The 16,978-nt window shown below is 42.0% G+C and overlaps 1 protein-coding gene across 47 annotated transcripts in view; it reads left to right on the top strand.

Moving 5' to 3' along the window:
- LOC147347652 (uncharacterized) overlaps positions 1-16,978 on the top strand; it is a 521,220-nt gene that overhangs the window by 185,597 nt on the left and 318,645 nt on the right. The gene's annotated exons all lie outside the window — the stretch shown is intronic.

The raw sequence follows: 16,978 nt of genomic DNA, 5'->3' as shown, positions 1-16,978 counted from the left end.
CAGCATGCAGTGGAAGTTCCTACACAATAGCTTGGGATGCTCCAAGACAGATTTGGCAGGGCTGAGAACCACCCAATAAAGACAACAAGGATATTCTGCCTCTGCATTAGCTGTAGTCTGGAGCCCATGTTGCGCCCTTAACTGTCCTTGGAATGAAAGGGACAGTTGGGTAGTTCGGGAACTTGTCTCAGTGAAAAGTGACATTGTGTGCTAGGAAAGCAGACTTGGAGGAGAGAATTTAGTTATAGTAAGATTCCGTGGTACAAGTCTCTGTTAAGGTTTATGATGTGTCAGATAGCGTGCCAGACATTCGGAGGCGTGGGGTAGGTGATGAACAATCCTCATCTTCAAGAGACAGCTCCAGAAGACTCGCATCCTGGAGCCATGGAACCTATTACACAAGTCTCAAGAGAAGCCTGTGGATGTGTTAAATCAGTTTAGAGTAAATCTTAACTACTCATTTTGTCACCCATTAGCCATTGTTTGATGGAAACTGGGAAAGAAAATCTGTTAAGAACACGATAAGGAAGGACTGGTCAGATGAAGAGGCGGATGACCAGGAAAAGATGGTGTCCAGAAACCTCGGGGAAGAGAGAATTTCCAGTAGGAAGAGGGTGGGGCAGACACAGCCCTTTGTACACAGAACCTAAGTGAGATAAGCTTCCAAAGCTAAGTGGCAGAGATGTGGAGGCAATAGGTGACCTTTGGGAGAGCTGTGGAGTGGGCATGGTGTGGGGGCAGCCAGCTTGCAGAAGGTCGATGAGAGAAGTTAGGAGAGCCTGCAGCTTGTAAGATTCTTTTGAAAGAGGAGGGTGTGTAAGAGGTAAAGGAGGTGCTACATGAATTAGATGCTATCAGTGGCATCAGTTTGTCATTATGATCTTGGACAAGTTTATTTAATCACTTTGGGCCTTAATTTCCTTGTCTGTGAAAGGACTGATACTAGTAGCTACTACTTAAGGAATCAAATGAGTTAGCACCATTATACTAAGTAAATTTCTATTAGATCAATATCTTAAGAGAGATACAGTGAAAATGCAATAGTAATTTAGAAGAGAGAGCAGTTACTTCCAGATTATGGGATAGATACGTTTCTTTTTATTTTCAGTCATAGCAAACACATAAAATTTATTGTGTTAACCATGTCTGGGTATACAGTTCAAAAACGTTAGGTATATTGCATTGTTGTGCAGCCAACCTCCAAAACTTTTTCAGCCTTCAAAACTGAAGCCTTAGTCGTGTTCTCAGAGGAAACGGGGCTCACTGCTTTGTGAGAATTAGGAACTTCTCTTAGGAGATCTTGCCTGACCACTGGACACAGAAGCATAGACTTCATGTAATGACTTAGACTTCGCATTTGACATTGGGCAGGAATCTGCTGACCTGTTGCCCAGGGTTTTATAATTCTAATATCCAGAGGTCAGGTACTATTTGGACCTGCTCTGTGATCAAGGTCTGGTTGAAAGGATGCTCAGCCGAATCTTTCTATAGTTTTAATTATCATCCCACTCAAAAAGTGAACGTTTTACTGTTTTGGTAAGGTTTGAAATGTTGGTCTGCAACTTAAATAGAAGGGATTTTTCTACAATGATAATGATGAGAAACAACTGGTCCTGGGGATAAAACCTAGACTTCACATCGATAGACTAGGCTTTCTCTCCCGCCACACCCTTGCGTCTGTGTTCGCTGAGTAAACAAATGAACAATTTTCTTCAGTATAAATCTTTTTGGTAGCTAGACTTTTAAAAAGATGGTGCCTCCTTTTACTTAGAGGGTTTTAATTCTTACGCCTAGAATTTTATGAAAGAACTGGAGGAAAGAGTGAGAGAACAGAGGAAGTAACAGTAGTTGTGGACAAAAGGATGGCAGGTGCCCAGGGCAGTGGGGAGAGGGAGGCAGGATTCCAAGCAAAACAGAAGAGCAAGACTTTGGTCTCTCCTCTCCAATTAATACATGTGGGTTTTACCTAACCAATGGTGCTGCTGATGAGAAAATAAATCTTGAGATACCATCTGCTACAAAAAGCCAAGTCTTGACATTTTTCACTTTGTAGTGGATTAAAATTGCGTCTGTTCTGATAGGCGTTTCTGGGCCTTTCTTTTCCTGTTTCCTGAATCCTCCTACTTCCGAGACCCAGTCCGCCCTAATGACAAGATTTTTTTCTCCGGCAATAAAGCTTTTCCTGCATTCCCTGGTCGTACTGTGGTTTCACTGTTCAGCGGATTATGTTTTTTGGCGCTTGGTCACTAGATCACTCTGAAGCAAATTTATGCTGAGGGGTTACTAGTTATTTTATCAAGGGGATGGGATATCTAAGACACTTAAGTCATGGTAGGGATTTTGGTATTCTGATAAGCAGCCCAAGAAGAGAGAGTTTTGGAAGAGCAGGGCCTCTTGGTACTTCTGAAATTTTGTGTGTGTATGCTTAGTGAGCCAAATGTGTGGCTCTGCACATACTAAAATACATTTAGTGTTGTGCAAATAGTTTTTTTTAAGATGTAGTTCCCTATTATTCAGTGTTAGAGATTTTTATGAAATACTGGCTCTGGAAAAAACCAACATTGGTCTCATCTAAAAAAATTTTCTTCATGAGTCAATAGATGTATGGTTTGTCTCTTTCTTGGGATAAGAGAAGGTGAAGAAACAAAACTAAAACCCCCCCAAATGTGCTTCTCACTAGTAAGCAAGGCTTAGCCCAGTGACTTACAGGGATGAGTGAGACTGGCTGTGTGTTTGTGTTCTCAGGTCAGGAGTTTATTTAGCTGGTGTTCATTTGGAGCTAAATACTAAAGTGATTTTACCTATAAGTGATTTTTTTTTTTTTTTTTAGCAGTGGTTGAGGCCATTTATAGAAATATGCTAGGAATACATCTAATTTTTGTAAGAAGAAAGGGTAAATGAAAGGGTGATGAGAATGATTAGAAAATGATGGTTTCTTCTTGAGTTTTGCCAGAGAAAAATCAGGACAAGACTCCGTTTGTTCTCTTTCATCGAGTACTTTGTCTCTCCGCAGCTGGTCAGGTCCTTTTTATGTGGCATTAGTCCTCGAATTTGTGTGGGTCAACAAATGGACAACAGCAGCAAATGTTCAGCCATCATACTGGTGTCAAGCCTAGCAAATTGACAAATTACATGAACACCAAATGCATAAACAAGTTTGCATGAGCCAAGTATTCCAAACGAGAACAACAGCTGCCGGTTCTGTCCTTAAGAACAGAAATGCCCCTCGTTGTGTTCTCATCTGTTATTGCCCCAGGTTGGGAAATGTCAGCTGTAAGATGTATAGACTTAGGGCTCTGGGATAACAAGCTGTCTCTTTGAACTTCTCAGCTCCAAGAGCTTCTTGTTATCCAACCAGATAAAGACACAGAGATGTATTAGCTTCCCTGTGCAATGCTTGAGTCATTACCAACAACAATGGTGGGCTTAAATTTTTTATGTTGGAGATTGATAGAAAGTAATCATCAGAAAGCCATAATAATGTTCAGATGACATTCTCTTCAGCTAGGAAGCCCTATTCGTATTGGTCACTGGAATACAAAACTCAGGCTTGTGGCTTGTACTCATTTTGCAGTCTGAGCCTAAATGCACCTAAGTGTTAAACCCAGGATAAAGGGAGAAATTAGTGCCTTCTCTGCTCTTCCATAGCACTGATGCTTTTTGTATCTGTACAGTTTCTTCTTCTTCCTACAGACCTCCTATTTAAAATGATGTTTGAAAGATACTTTTATGCTTTGGCCAATTGTTGCTGTCTAATCAAAATTGAGTGCACTTCATTATTCAGTACTTGATAAGGGCAACATTTTCTGGTCAGTCAATAAAACCAGCTTCATACTTCCCTGTAAATAATCCATTGGCAGGTAGAAGGGACTTCTGACCTAGTTGGTCCTCTGCTTTTGATCAAAGAAATGGGTAAGCCACTGGGTCTATAAATCTTCTTTTCTGTGATTCCATAGTGTCAGGAGAACATTTCCATGGATCCTTTATTTATACAGAGAAAACGTAAATCTCAAGTCACCATTTCTAAAACCCACAGGCTCCTGGGCTGTCATTTTGGTTGCAGACTCTGTGCTGCTTTCTGGCTGTGTGCTGTGTGGTGGGTGGATGGGTGTCTGATGGGAGTGCGTTTTAAAGGCAAGAAGGATTTAAGGATATAATTTACTGACGTTCTGTTGAGTGCACTCCCTGCTATACTTGTCTAGTCATATATTTTACTATTTTAATAATACTCAGTTATCTCTTGGCCTACTTGAGACAGGCGTAACAATTTGTGACTGTTCCTAACATTTGTAGTGGCTCAGTGTACATGTCTGATTATGACATTAGCCATTCCTGCTTAACGTTAGTGCTGGCTCTTGGCTGGCTGTGCGAAGCAGTGTGTATTTAACAAAGTGAGCTGACTAAATGCCATTAAATGAGTTGTCTTTATTTTGGCGTATGCCCTGCCCCAGTTTTAAGTTTTCATGTCGAAATCTAGCATTTAACGACTGCTTTTAAACCTCTGCCTTTTAATTTTGGATACCAAATATGGCAGAGTTATTCAGGTGGCCAAGTAGACTTTTACTGACCTTGCATGCGGTTTACTGGTATTACGTTTTTTAAAGTCAGTATTTGCTGTTTTAGGATAGGAAGAACCCATGTGAGATTTTCTGAAGATCGTTTTTAAAGTCTGACATGCAGCTGCCCGGCATATACATTTTTAGCTAAAAGGCGCCTCTCTTGCGTTTGTATTTAAGTGACCCTGGAATGTGATTCAGGGGTAGTTTGCTGTGGGTAATCTTTGGACACTTTCTGACAGGCACCGACATCTGTGGTTTATGTTGCTTTGTTTTTTAGGTCTATCGATAACCTGATGATAAGAGAATGTTTACTAAGATGGATTTTTTTTCCCTTTTGCACAGTTTAAAAGCTGGAGGTAAAACAAAACACGTGTGATGCAAAAAAAACCAGTGATGCAAAATTAATATATGGCACCAGTAAGGTTGAAGTAACCTCAGGAACACGTGTTTTGCGGTGGAATGCTCATCAATATGGATTCCTTTTGTCTAGTAACTTATCATGACCATGTAGTTTAATATGAATGCCCAGTATTTGTTAATAAAGGCTTATAAGGGGAAAAGGTATTTTTGCATGCACATATATTCAGGCTAAGGCCTTAGTGTTTTTCCACAGCACAACCAAAAAGTCAAAGGAGATACCTTCGTTTGAATGTAATGTTAATGGAGTCTGGATAAGAGTCCTTTGTTGAAAGTGGAGCAGACCACAATTCATTTATATGCAGTCTAAGAGCTTTTGGCCCTACAATGTAGGGCATCTAATCTTATTAGAAAGCCCTTTAAAATCAATAAAAAAAAATAAATAAAACAACCTTAAAAATGTGGTAGCATTGAATTCATTCTTTTAAAAAAAAATCTATTTTCCATTACATTACTCTTCTTTAAATGTACCACAATGATTTAAAAAACAAAAAACACTTATATCCTATGTATATATTCACCACTGTTAAAAATGTCAATTCTTTGTCCTACAAATCCCTATTCTCAGCCATTTCAGAGCCTAAGCTTTGAGGAGGTCATCTTGCTGGAAGCAGTTACAGAAGAGCAGACTGTTAGCCTGGTCTGGTTCTTGCTGGAAGAGTTCATGATACTCTTCTTTGCCCAGTGTGAACTTTAGTTCCAAATTTTTGAATGAAATAAAGTCAGAGAGCCGAACAGGGGAAAAAAAAAAACCAAAAAACAAAACAAATCTTGCAGACAGGGCACTCATTCACATCCACTCATTAATCTCAAATGTAGGAGCCGGTAAACCATTGTACTGTTATCACACTCTTAGTCAACTGATATCAAATTGATGAAACACGCTGGCGGCTGTGAAGGGCAGCTGATAAGAACAGTGCAGACTCGACAAAAGAGGTCAGAAAACACATCCTGCAGATCTTACTATCATTTGGTCTTGCTCAGTTGGCTTTTGCTTGGCAAGAAGGAGATCATGCACTTACTTCTCCAGCTGGAGAAATTCTGAGGTGCTTCAAAGTATTGAGCCAGTACTTCCGTTGCTGCCTTCTCCCAACAAGACAGACAGAATGGAAGCGAGGCCTTGTATATGGAGTAGGAAAACCCACCAAAACGTACACAATTCACATACACCTGGCAACAGTTTGCATTTTTTTGGTAATCAAAATAAAAGATTTTGTAACTGTTAAACCCTTCTTCCTTCTGCTCAAGATGTAGTAGTAGACAAATGGACATATTTTCTTAGAAAACGGGGTAGCCTTAAATATTCTTAACAGATGACCCTGGGACAACATGCATTTGAGCTGCATGGGTTCACTTAGGTACGGATTTTTTTCAGTGAGTACCTGTTATAGTAGTACATGATCTGCAGTTGGTTGAATCTGTGGATAGGGGACCTTGAATACCCAGGGAAAGCAATACACGTATTTTCAACTGCGTTGTTCAAGGGTCAAGTAAGTGTATTTTGATTCTTAATCACTTCTATGTAAAAATAAATGAGATCTTTTATATAATTAGGTGGCATCTTAAAACATGTAATTGGTCATATTTCTGCCCTGTGAAATTTAGGAGAGGAAAGTCAGCTTAACCATAGGACCAATTCTGCTAATTGAAGTCAAGATCGTGTGGGTTAACATGCTAAGGATGCTTGGTTTTAATAGAGTTTAGAAAGGGTACGGAGTCCTGAAATGTTCTGTTTGGAAAGCTTCGCTCTATAAAAATTTGCCTATAACACGGCTGATGACTCTTAATTAGAATGATATATTTCCTGATGTGATACCTCTTTGAGAAGAAATAGCACTGGTGTGCCTGAGTATTATTATTTGTGATGTATTAAGATACCTTTCTTGGGTTTGGCATTTCTGAGTACCAGTCTTCTCGGCTCTGTTTCAGTGTGAATCATGGTGATGCAGTGACAGACAGTGATATACTGCTTTGGGGGGCACGCGTGTGGATGATTAAGGGGTGTAAGTGCAGGACTCTGAGATTTACTCCCTTCCTGTTGCAGTGGGAACAGCCAAGGAGAGTGAGTAATGGGATAATTTATAACACCATAGGCCTTTTCATCAAGAGACCTCTAGTCAAAACAGGAAGATAAAACTCAGAAGATATCAACTAGGAGAATACAACTTTTGATACTCTCTGGGCATACCTCTTTCTTACAAGCAGCAGAGTCTTGATTTTCTTTTACTTTTTCAAGGAAATTTTCATGAAAAAGTTTAGTGTGTCAATCTGGTTAAATCATGTGGGTCCTTGGTTAAATCTTTTGTCTTTCCTCCATGTTTCTTGTTTCCTTGTTTCTTGACCTTCTAATGTTGTTACGACAAAGAAACTAAGTCGCCTAATTATAGAACTCAAGTTCTTTTATAAGGTCAAGGTGTTTGCCAGGGTTAGGAATGTTAATGACAAGTCAACATTTCGGGGTGGGGTGCCATGGTGGGGGGTTGTCTACCTATGTTTTGTTTGTTTGTTTGTTTTGAGTATTTCTTTTTCATTTATATGAACTTAATTCCAGTTTTGAGGTGATCAAATAGGAGTTGGATGGATAGTTTCTTTCCCAACTATGTGTGTTTAGGGCAAAAGATTTTGAACTGGCCTTGGAGAAGACTTTATCTAGAGATTTTTGTGTTGCAAATACATACAGGAGGAGTTGAACAGGACGTTTGTAATGTTCAGATGGTGTGTTTTTATCAGCACCCTAGACACAGTGGCCCTAGACACAGGCTAGATAGTGGCCCTAGACACAGGCTGTGTTTATTTTCCTGTTTTTTAAACATGCCTAATACAGCATTTAGAACCAAACTCATCCTAAAACTAAGGTAGATATATTCTCTCTTTGGAACTGCTTCACATTGAGGTTTCAAACACTATTTGATGTGGTGGTATCTTCTGATTTGTGATTGTAGGTGACATTAGATTCATGAAAGTTGAATACCACAAATGATATTTTTATGTTAAAAACACTAATTTTTACCTTTCACTTTGGAATGTCTTAGAGGTTGGCAGTAGACTTCTTATGTTAGAGATCGTTAAGATAAAAATGGGAACAATTCCAAGTTCTTGCTTTCCTTTCATCTGCCTGGGGTGACTAGAACACTCCCATAAATAACTGCTCCCCTTTTGAACTGACCTTCAGGTTCATGTGATGTACGTATTGATGGCCTTGACATTTCTTGGTATGTGCACAGTTCAGGAGACACACTGTCTCCAAACAACTGAAAGCAGGTGGCCAGGTGGATAGACAGCCAGGAACGCTCACTGCTGCCCATAATTCAGAGGGCCCTTGCCACAACCCTGCTTCTGGATTTTGTGCAGAAAGAATGTCATAGGCAAAGTAATCTACAAGTTCACATCTTCAAGGCCTTTCTCTAGCCCAAACTTCCTATCTTGGATCCATGTTAGTCTGGCCTTAGATATGTTTTCCTAGGGTGAATAACATGCAGGTGAGCTGTTTTTCCTTTCCTTTAAAATCGTGGACCCTAGGTCCACTGCCAGGATGATACTGTAGAGGAGATAAATGCCTGGGCTCTAGAGTCAGAGTTCCCAGGTTCAAATCCCTCTTCTGTCATTTACTGGCAATGTGACCTCAGGCAAATTATTTAACCTCTCTCTTAAAGCCTTCATTTCCTCAGCTATAAAATGGGGATGAGAGTAATATACCAGAACGAAATAGGAGCTATCCTATTGTGATCAGCACTTTAGTAAAGATGTCTTAAATGTTACTGATTAAGAAGCTTTCAGGTATCCTGTCCCTGCAGACTAACCCGCAAAGCTGATAAGACCCACAGCTTCAGAAAATCTGTTGGGAGGTTCACACTCCTGGAGTATGTTTGGTTACATGAAAATCAGATATTTAAAAAAATGAGAACATAGCATTGACTTTGTAAAAAACGGTTTAACAAACATTATTTTGCTACTGGTGTTAGAGTGAGTTTACCAGTTCTATATAGGGTGTGTATTAGGAATGAGGATATTAGAATGCTTTCTTCATTGTATTGTCAAGCATTATTGGTAGCCTTAATTTATACATCCATTGTACTATAGTTTTAGTTGCAAACTACCCCCTTCAGGGATTATTACAGCACCTTAGGGGATGGAATTACTGCACTCTGTTTTGGGTACTTTTTTCACTAAGAAGTATGGGCGCCTTGAGATGGTACTTACCCATCTGTCTGTGGAAGCATTTGTATGTATATTACCTGAGCACTTAGGCATACCACCGAGGGAGAGGGGATTTAAAATGGAGAAGAAGAAAAATGGAAAATTAACATGATGGAAATATCAGCAGCCTCTTTGCAAAGAATACCTAAGCTGCTCTTCAAAGCAGATTTAATGGCCAGTAGCAAAACCATTCACTATTGTCTTCAAGAAACAAAACCTGATCCACAAAGTTGAAACTGAAGTGGAGATCTGGAAATTTTCCAGGGAAGTCAAGCAAGGCAGGTTTCTAGATCTTAAATTCAAGGGGGAAAAATCCAATTTACAAAATAACTTCTTACATTGATTGTGAGCTGTCCATGTTTGATGGGTAGATCTTGAAACATTAACTGATTAAATTCTTTAGTACTCTGTGGTCATGATTAGGGCCTTTGTGTTTTTGGAGATTTTAAATTTGTGTATTGACTCATGGGATGCTCACTAAATGAGGAGTAGAGAGCAGAGTGGAACATTTTGGCTTCACCTTGATCTTTCTAAAGAGAACCAGAAGAGAGGTGTTGAATTCAACTGAAATAAGATGTAATTGATTGTCTATCCTTTGTACGGCATGCTAAGTCACTTCAGTCGTGTCCGACTCTTTGCGACCCCATGGACTATAGTCCGCCAAGCTCCTCTGTCCATGGAATTCTCCAGGCAAGAATTCTGGAGTGGGTTACCGTGCTCTCCTTCAGGGGATCTTCCTGACCCAGTAATCCAATCTGCTACTCTTACAGCTCCTGCATTATAATGCAGGACAGTTCTTTACCACTAGCGCCCCTCTGTGCTTTTTCAGTTCAGTTCAGTTCAATCGCTCAGTTGTGTCCGATGCTTTGTGACCCCATGAATTGCAGCACGCCAGGCCTCCTTGTCCATCACCAACTTCCAGAGTTCAATCAAACTCATGTCCACCGAGTCGGTGATGGCATCCAGCCATCTCATCCTCTGTTGTCCCCTTCTCCTCCTGTCCCCCAATCCCTCCCAGCATCAGAGTCTTTTCCAAGGAGTCAGCGCTTCGCATCAGGTGGCCAAAGTATTGGAGTTTCAGCTTCAGCATCAGTCCTTCCAGTGAATACCCAGGACTGATTTCCTTTAGAATGGACTGGTTGAATCTCCTTGCAGTCCAAGGGACTCTCAAGAGTCTTCTCCAACACCACAGTTTAAAAGCATCAATTCTTTGGCTCTCAGCTCTCTTCACAGTCCAACCCTCACATCCATACATGTGCTTTATAGCGCCTAGTAAACTGTCCTATGCCTTAAAAATGGCTTCCTGGGTGCTCCAGTGGTAAAGACCCTGCCTGCTGATGCAAGGGACGTAAGAGATGCAGGTTCAGTCCCTCGGTCAGAAGACCCCCTGGAGGAGGCCATGGCAACCCACTCCAGTCTTCTTGCCTGGAGAATCCCATGGTCAGAGGAGCCTGGAGGGCTACAGTCCATAGCGTTGCAAAGAGTTGGATGCAACTGAAATGACTTAGCATGAACTCACACATGCGCGTCTCTTTAAAAAAAAACACAACTCTCTAATTCTCCCTTTCCAGTTATACTGGATACAAAAGCACTCTGTACTGGCGGAGAGGGGAGATTTCAGGTGTACTTGACACCACTGGGCTCCCTGCCAGCCCTTCTCCTTCGTGGTTGTGAGTGCTCACAGTTTTGAATTCCCTTTGGTGGATAAGATGTTCCTCCCACCACCCCCATCCCCCACAGTATTCAGTTGTCTTTAATATTTTCTCCAGGTGGTTCCTGCCCGTAAGAACATGTTTCCACAGAGCTCTTTTCACCCACGTGGTAAAAGTGACGTCTAGCCTCCTGTGATTCTGTGTCTGGGCTCACTTGAAAACTATGGGCTGAAGACTTCAAAACTGTGGGCTAAAGACTGTGAGAATTTTAGGTGGTAACGGGGGTGCAGAAGATCAGCTTCATTTTATGGGTGTAGAAAATGAGGCCCAGAGGGATGAAGACATTTCCCTCAGATCGTTCAGCTGTCAGGAGTCAGGATGATGCTTTAAAGCAGTGCAATTTCGGCTTTTCCACTGAGGCATGCTGGGAGGGAAGTTTATAATAGGGTGCTGGGCTCTGCCGTGGTTAATGGATTGACAAGGACTGATGGGAGTGAAAGAGGGTATAAAGATAGAAGAAGGATACAGGGTTTGTCTGAGGTTATACTAAAGGGATACCCTTTGGTCAGAAATCATGAATAATTCTTTCTGATAGAAAAGAAAGAGATTGAAAGCATGATGAACATCGGATATTTTTAGTAGTAGTTCACCTTCCATTGAAACCATGGAACAAGGAATATTTATTCATCATCAGGTAATTTAGGGTAATGGAGTCTGGACAACTTCAGGTTCTATCTTCTTGCCTCCTTCGGTCCTTGCTCCCTTTTGTTCTGCTAAAAGAGAAAGCAAATGAGACAGCTCCCACATCTGATAACTTGGGTCTCAGGTGAAACCTCTGGCTCCCATCCCAGGTTGAGGTCACACAGTCTGGTGTTAGTTGGGTTTATGTCGCCCTGTCAACCAAAATGCAGGGCATGTGGCCATGATTGCTTTTCAGCCACTTAGCGAGTCAGTAGAAGTGGCTCTTCAGTCAGTCTGTGTACTTTCTCGTTCAGAAGCATGGCCCATCCATGGGCCTGTGTGTATCTTTCCTTTTCCAATGATCAGTGTTGGTTGCATGTAGAAAACATGACCTTCAGTTATAACTATGGCTTTGGCCCTCTGTGCTCACTCGTGTTTTCAAATTCACACTTGTTCTGGCAAGTCTGGAGGTCTGGTGTTCTGGTTTCCAAGAGTCTCTTTTCATCATTGTTTAAGGAATCTTGTTTTATGGGAAGACTTAGTTGAATTGGACAAGAAATAGTCGAAGGACAGATAGCCGTTGCTGCCTGGAGGAGGAAATGGCACCCCACTCCGGTATTCTTGCCTGGAAAATCCCATGGACCGATGAGCCTGGTGGGCTATAGTCCATAGGGTGCCAAAGAGTTGGATATGACTGAGCGACTGAGCACAGCCATTGCTTATGCTTTACATGATGAGAACAATAATGTATGTTAAGTGTGTATATCTGAGAACAATGCTCATGATAACTAATGGTTATTGAGTGCTTAAACCCTATGAAGTTAGTGCTGTTAACACATTTTATAGACAAGGAAATGAGGAACAGAAGTGAACAGAGAAGAGACACGTACAGTCTCATGAGCCTATGGTGGGCATAGAAAATTACTACTTCATTCATTCCAGTTGAATGTGTACCAGCCTATTATTTTCCCAATCTGAATTCTGAAAATATATGTACCTTTCATGCTTGTCCAAAGAATTAGAAATCAAAAGAAGGAATGTTTATGTAAACTGAACTTTATGTTGATAAGAAGTTCAAGGAAAGCATGGTGACAGTCATTTGGATTACCTTCCAGTTAAACTCTTCAGAATCATCCTGGAAACCTAGGGAGATTTGACTATATTAAAAGTGGAAGCAGAGACTCCGGAGAACCTGTGTCACCAAAATCTTGTGACATGTTGAGTCTGCCACCTGACAAGAGTAGCTCCATCAGGAATAAGGTTGGCAGCCACAAGATTAGGTGGCTTGAGCTCCTGGGAAGTGACATCTGTGGTGTCTCAGCAGCTAAATTGGTGCGTTGGCATTAGCAGCTTTGACACTAGTTCTCATTGGCAGATAGCACTGGGTGCAGCTGAGCAGAGAGAAGGAAAGCGGCAGCTACAGTGACGGACGATGAGAAGATACTGCTCAGGAGCTGATCCATCATATCTCTTGGGGGGGTCTATGACAGTTGCTCGTGGTGGGCTAGGGTGCGTGGTATGGGAGGGAAGCATGTTGCTATTACATAGAAAAGAAGTGCCTGTGAACAGTTGTGCACTTCTGTCCTGGGCGTGCCATGGAGACACGAACTCCATCAAGTGCATTGTAGCAGGTGTTTGTTCTAGCACATTACTGTGCCTCCATTCTGTTTGGAAAATGGTGATAGCAATGGAATTTACCTCACTGGGTTTATTTAAGGCTTAAATAAGTTAATGTAAGTACTCAGAGTTGTGGCTGTAGGCCATTGTCTTAAGTGTTAGGTCTGAGGGTAATGAAGAAATAACAGCAATCAATCCTTTAGATTAAACAATAGAAGACATAAACCACTCTGTAAGAATGCAGGAAAGGTTTTCTTCCCTCTTGGAGACTTATATCTTGTTGGGAGAGATAAGATATCCGAGGTTGTAAAAGTAATTAACTCGATATCCAATTCCTGTCTATCCATACCTGTCCAGACCCAGATTACCTGTTACTAACACGCATCCTCATTCTCTAGTGAAGCCAGACAACCTCTGTCACCCAGATTAAGTTCTCTTGAAATCTTGGTGCATTTGCATAAGCCATTTGCCATTTCCATTGGTCTAAAATGCCTTCCTATATCTGCTTCTTGAAATCCTCTCTGCAAAGTCTCTGTTTCCTGCTCCAGTTTAGCTTCCGTTGCATTGCTCTTGTGCCTTGCGTTAGTCACTAGGCTTTTTCTGACTCTTAGCGACCCCATGGACTGTAGCCCACCAGGCGTCTCTGTCCATGGAATTCTCCAGGCAAGAATACTGGAGTGGGTAGCCATTCTCTTCTCCAGGGGATCTTCCTGACCCAGGGATTGAACCTGGGCTTTCTGTATTACAGGCACCCTGGACATGTCTATTTGAAAGGTTTTTTTAACCTGTGCATTCCTCCATTAGAAGGTGAACTCCCTAGGGGAAATCTGTGTTGATTTCTGTATTTCAGATTCTGTGTACTTCAGCTTATTGAATGAATGGTGATTTTTTAACTCCACTGTAAGGTCTTTGGGATGATAGGTATCAAAATTTCTGAGCCTCAGTTTCCTCATCTATAAAATGGGTTGCTTATTAGCACCAAGAACAATGGTTAACTTGACAGTAAGTCCTCACTAAGTTGTTAGTTATTATTATGAACATGAGTTTCAGAAATGTTTTCAATGGAGACTTTTCATTTGTTATTATGGAAACAACAGTGGCTCCTTCTATTTATTCTTCTTGAACTCCTAATCTCCCTTGTTTATAAAAGGACTCTTCCTCTGCTACTATTCAGCATATTTTCCCTGGGGCCATTTACCTCCCACTAAAAGCAAATTAAGCTAATCTCCATGGCTTGAAATCAGTCTGGGCCAGAGAGATTATGCTTGTCACCTTTCCTAAGTGTTTTTTGGCCAAAGGTGTAAAAGCCAGATTCTGTTTGGGGGTAGAGGGGGAAGACAGTTGAATTTTCAGTCTTAAAATTTGTGACTTGGAATTTGCATTTTGAAAGGCAATAGTATTAAATTTGATAACCTCCTCACAGAGAACTAAACATAAATGTTGGCCCTTTTGGCTGCAAGAACTACAGCAAGGCATAGACTTGTGTGACATGGTATTTAATTCTGTTACATTCAGTTTGTTTTAGAGAAACAGTATGCATCGTTCTCCCCCCATAAGGGTGGATGTTTAAGGCCATTCATTTTCAAAAAACACAGACCGTTTTTTAAGAACTGTACTTAAGGCTGTCAGCCTGCCTCAGTTTCTTGTCAAGGAGTATAACGCTGGCCACCTGCATACCTCCCTGGAGTGTTCCGATGAATGGCTTTGAGCTTGTAAAGTACTTCGGATTTCTTGGATGAAAGGATCTCCGTCAGCACAGGTCTTAGGAAGGTATTATATGTGGGCTTTGTAAACTGCCACATGGCCTGTTTTGCAAGAACACTAATGCACTTCTAGGTTTAGAGTTGTAAAAAAGATGTACGTTCAGATGCCTGAGGCTGCATCTTGTGAGGTTCCTGAGGCATGTGTCAGTGCTTGCTCTCCTCTAGCGTAGATTCTCCCTCCATTACAGGTAGCTACAAGCATGCGTGCACAGATACAGCAACCATTTGGATTTACAAGCTGCTTGCATTTGGCTCCTGAGCGACTGAAGAGAAAGCCCAGGATGTTAGGAGAGAGGAAGGGCTGTATGTTCCTGGACCCAGCACTTGACCTCTCGGGAGCCCCTGGGCTTGCTATAATCATGGGAGCACACCCAGGTGCTTTGAAGGGGTGAAGTTGAGGGGTGGGGGTTTGCCTCAGAAACTGGACACTGATACTGTGAAGAGCTGGCTTTGAGTTCTGGCTTTTTCAGCTACTGGTCCTGTGTCCTTAGTCGCTTGGTTGACAGCTCTGGACCTTGGTTTCGTTCACTGATGGTGGGCCTCAGGGCTAGAACTCGAAGGCAGGTCCACATTCTTTTTTTCTTTTGGCTTCACTACGTGGCTTGCAGGATCTTAGTTTCCTGATCAGGGATTGAACCCAGGCTCTGGACAGTGGCAGCTCCAGTCCTAATGCTGGACTGCCAGGGAGTTCCCTACATTCTATATATTTAAATATCTATGTGCTTGCAAATCAAACTAAAAAAAACTGTCAAATCATGTTCAGAAATCCCCCTACTCTGACCAATACACCTTTGTAACAACCTTGAAGGCCAGGTTTGAATTTTGAGTTTCTAAATTCTTCGGAGTTCAACACCTGACCAGGTGGCTTGAGAGGAAGCAAGGACCTAGCACACGTGCCTGTGGACGGCTGAGTCTGCCTGTGGACGGCTGAATCTGCCTGTGGTGCTGAAGCCATAACTCATCTCATGGGCCCCAGGGTTGTATATTGAAGGTTGTCCTTGGGAGAATATCTGGGGAAAAACCTACACTGTTAGTGTGCTTGGGTTTGAAAGGGAGTGTCAGAGTCCCCATACCTGGACTGTGACCCTTGGGGCTGCTGGTGGACTTGCTGGGGTAGGGGCCCCTCTTGCCTGGGACTCAAGACGTTATTGCATTCAGGATTGGATAATGAATGTTCATGGCTAAAGACACATAATTGGGCATTTATTAAGTGTTCAGTTCAGTTGTGTTCGACTCTTTGCAACCCCATGAACTGTAGCACGCCAGGCCTCCCTGTCCATTACCAACTCCCGGAGTTTATCCAAACCCATGTCCATTATGTCGGTGATGCCACCCAACCATCTCATCCTCTGTCATCCCCTTCTCCTCCTGCCCTCAATCTTTCCCAGCATCAGGGTCTTTTCCAATGAGTCAGCTCTCCGCATCAGGTGGCCAAAGTATTGGAGTTACAGCTTCAACATCAGTCCCACCAATGGACACCCAGGACTGATCTCCTTTAGGATGGACTGGTTGGATCTCCTTGCAGTCCAAGGGACTAAAGTGTTACTACTACATAAATAGAAAGTCTGTTTTCTAACAGAATGGTTTCAGCTTTTGGTTCAACCCTACTTATATCCACGTTCAGCAACGATGAGACCGAGAGTGACACTACACCCGAGAGATAATGCACTGTGTTTCTTCTGTCTCCAGGACCCAGCACAGTACTCTGCTTTTACTTCACATTTAATTCATTCCTTTGATAATACAAATTCAGTAAATATGGGCTGGACACTAGTGTTAAAGAACCAGTCTACCAATGCAAGAGATGCTTTGTTGGAAAGATGTAAAGAGATGCAGGTTCAACCCCTGGGTGGGGAAAGATCCCCTGGAGGAGGGCTGACAACCCACTCCAGTATGCTTGCCTGGAGAATCCCACGGACAGAGGAGCCTGGTGAGCTACAGTCTATGGTCTTGCAAAGAGTCGGACACAACTGAAGTGACTTAGCATGCATGTGTCTTTCCTAAGCATCGCCCTATGGCATGTTGGTAATAGCAGTGAGCAGACACAACGTACTGTCTTCATGGAACTAATATTTTAATAGGAGGAATAAGA

The sequence above is a fragment of the Bos grunniens genome, chromosome 23, assembly GCF_055505025.1.
Source record: "Bos grunniens cultivar Pamir isolate PY7600 chromosome 23, Bosgru_T2T1.0, whole genome shotgun sequence".
NCBI classification, from domain to species: domain Eukaryota; kingdom Metazoa; phylum Chordata; class Mammalia; order Artiodactyla; family Bovidae; genus Bos; species Bos grunniens.
The sequence above is the reverse complement of the archived record's forward strand: the minus strand, read 5'-3'. Positions and strand labels throughout refer to the sequence as shown.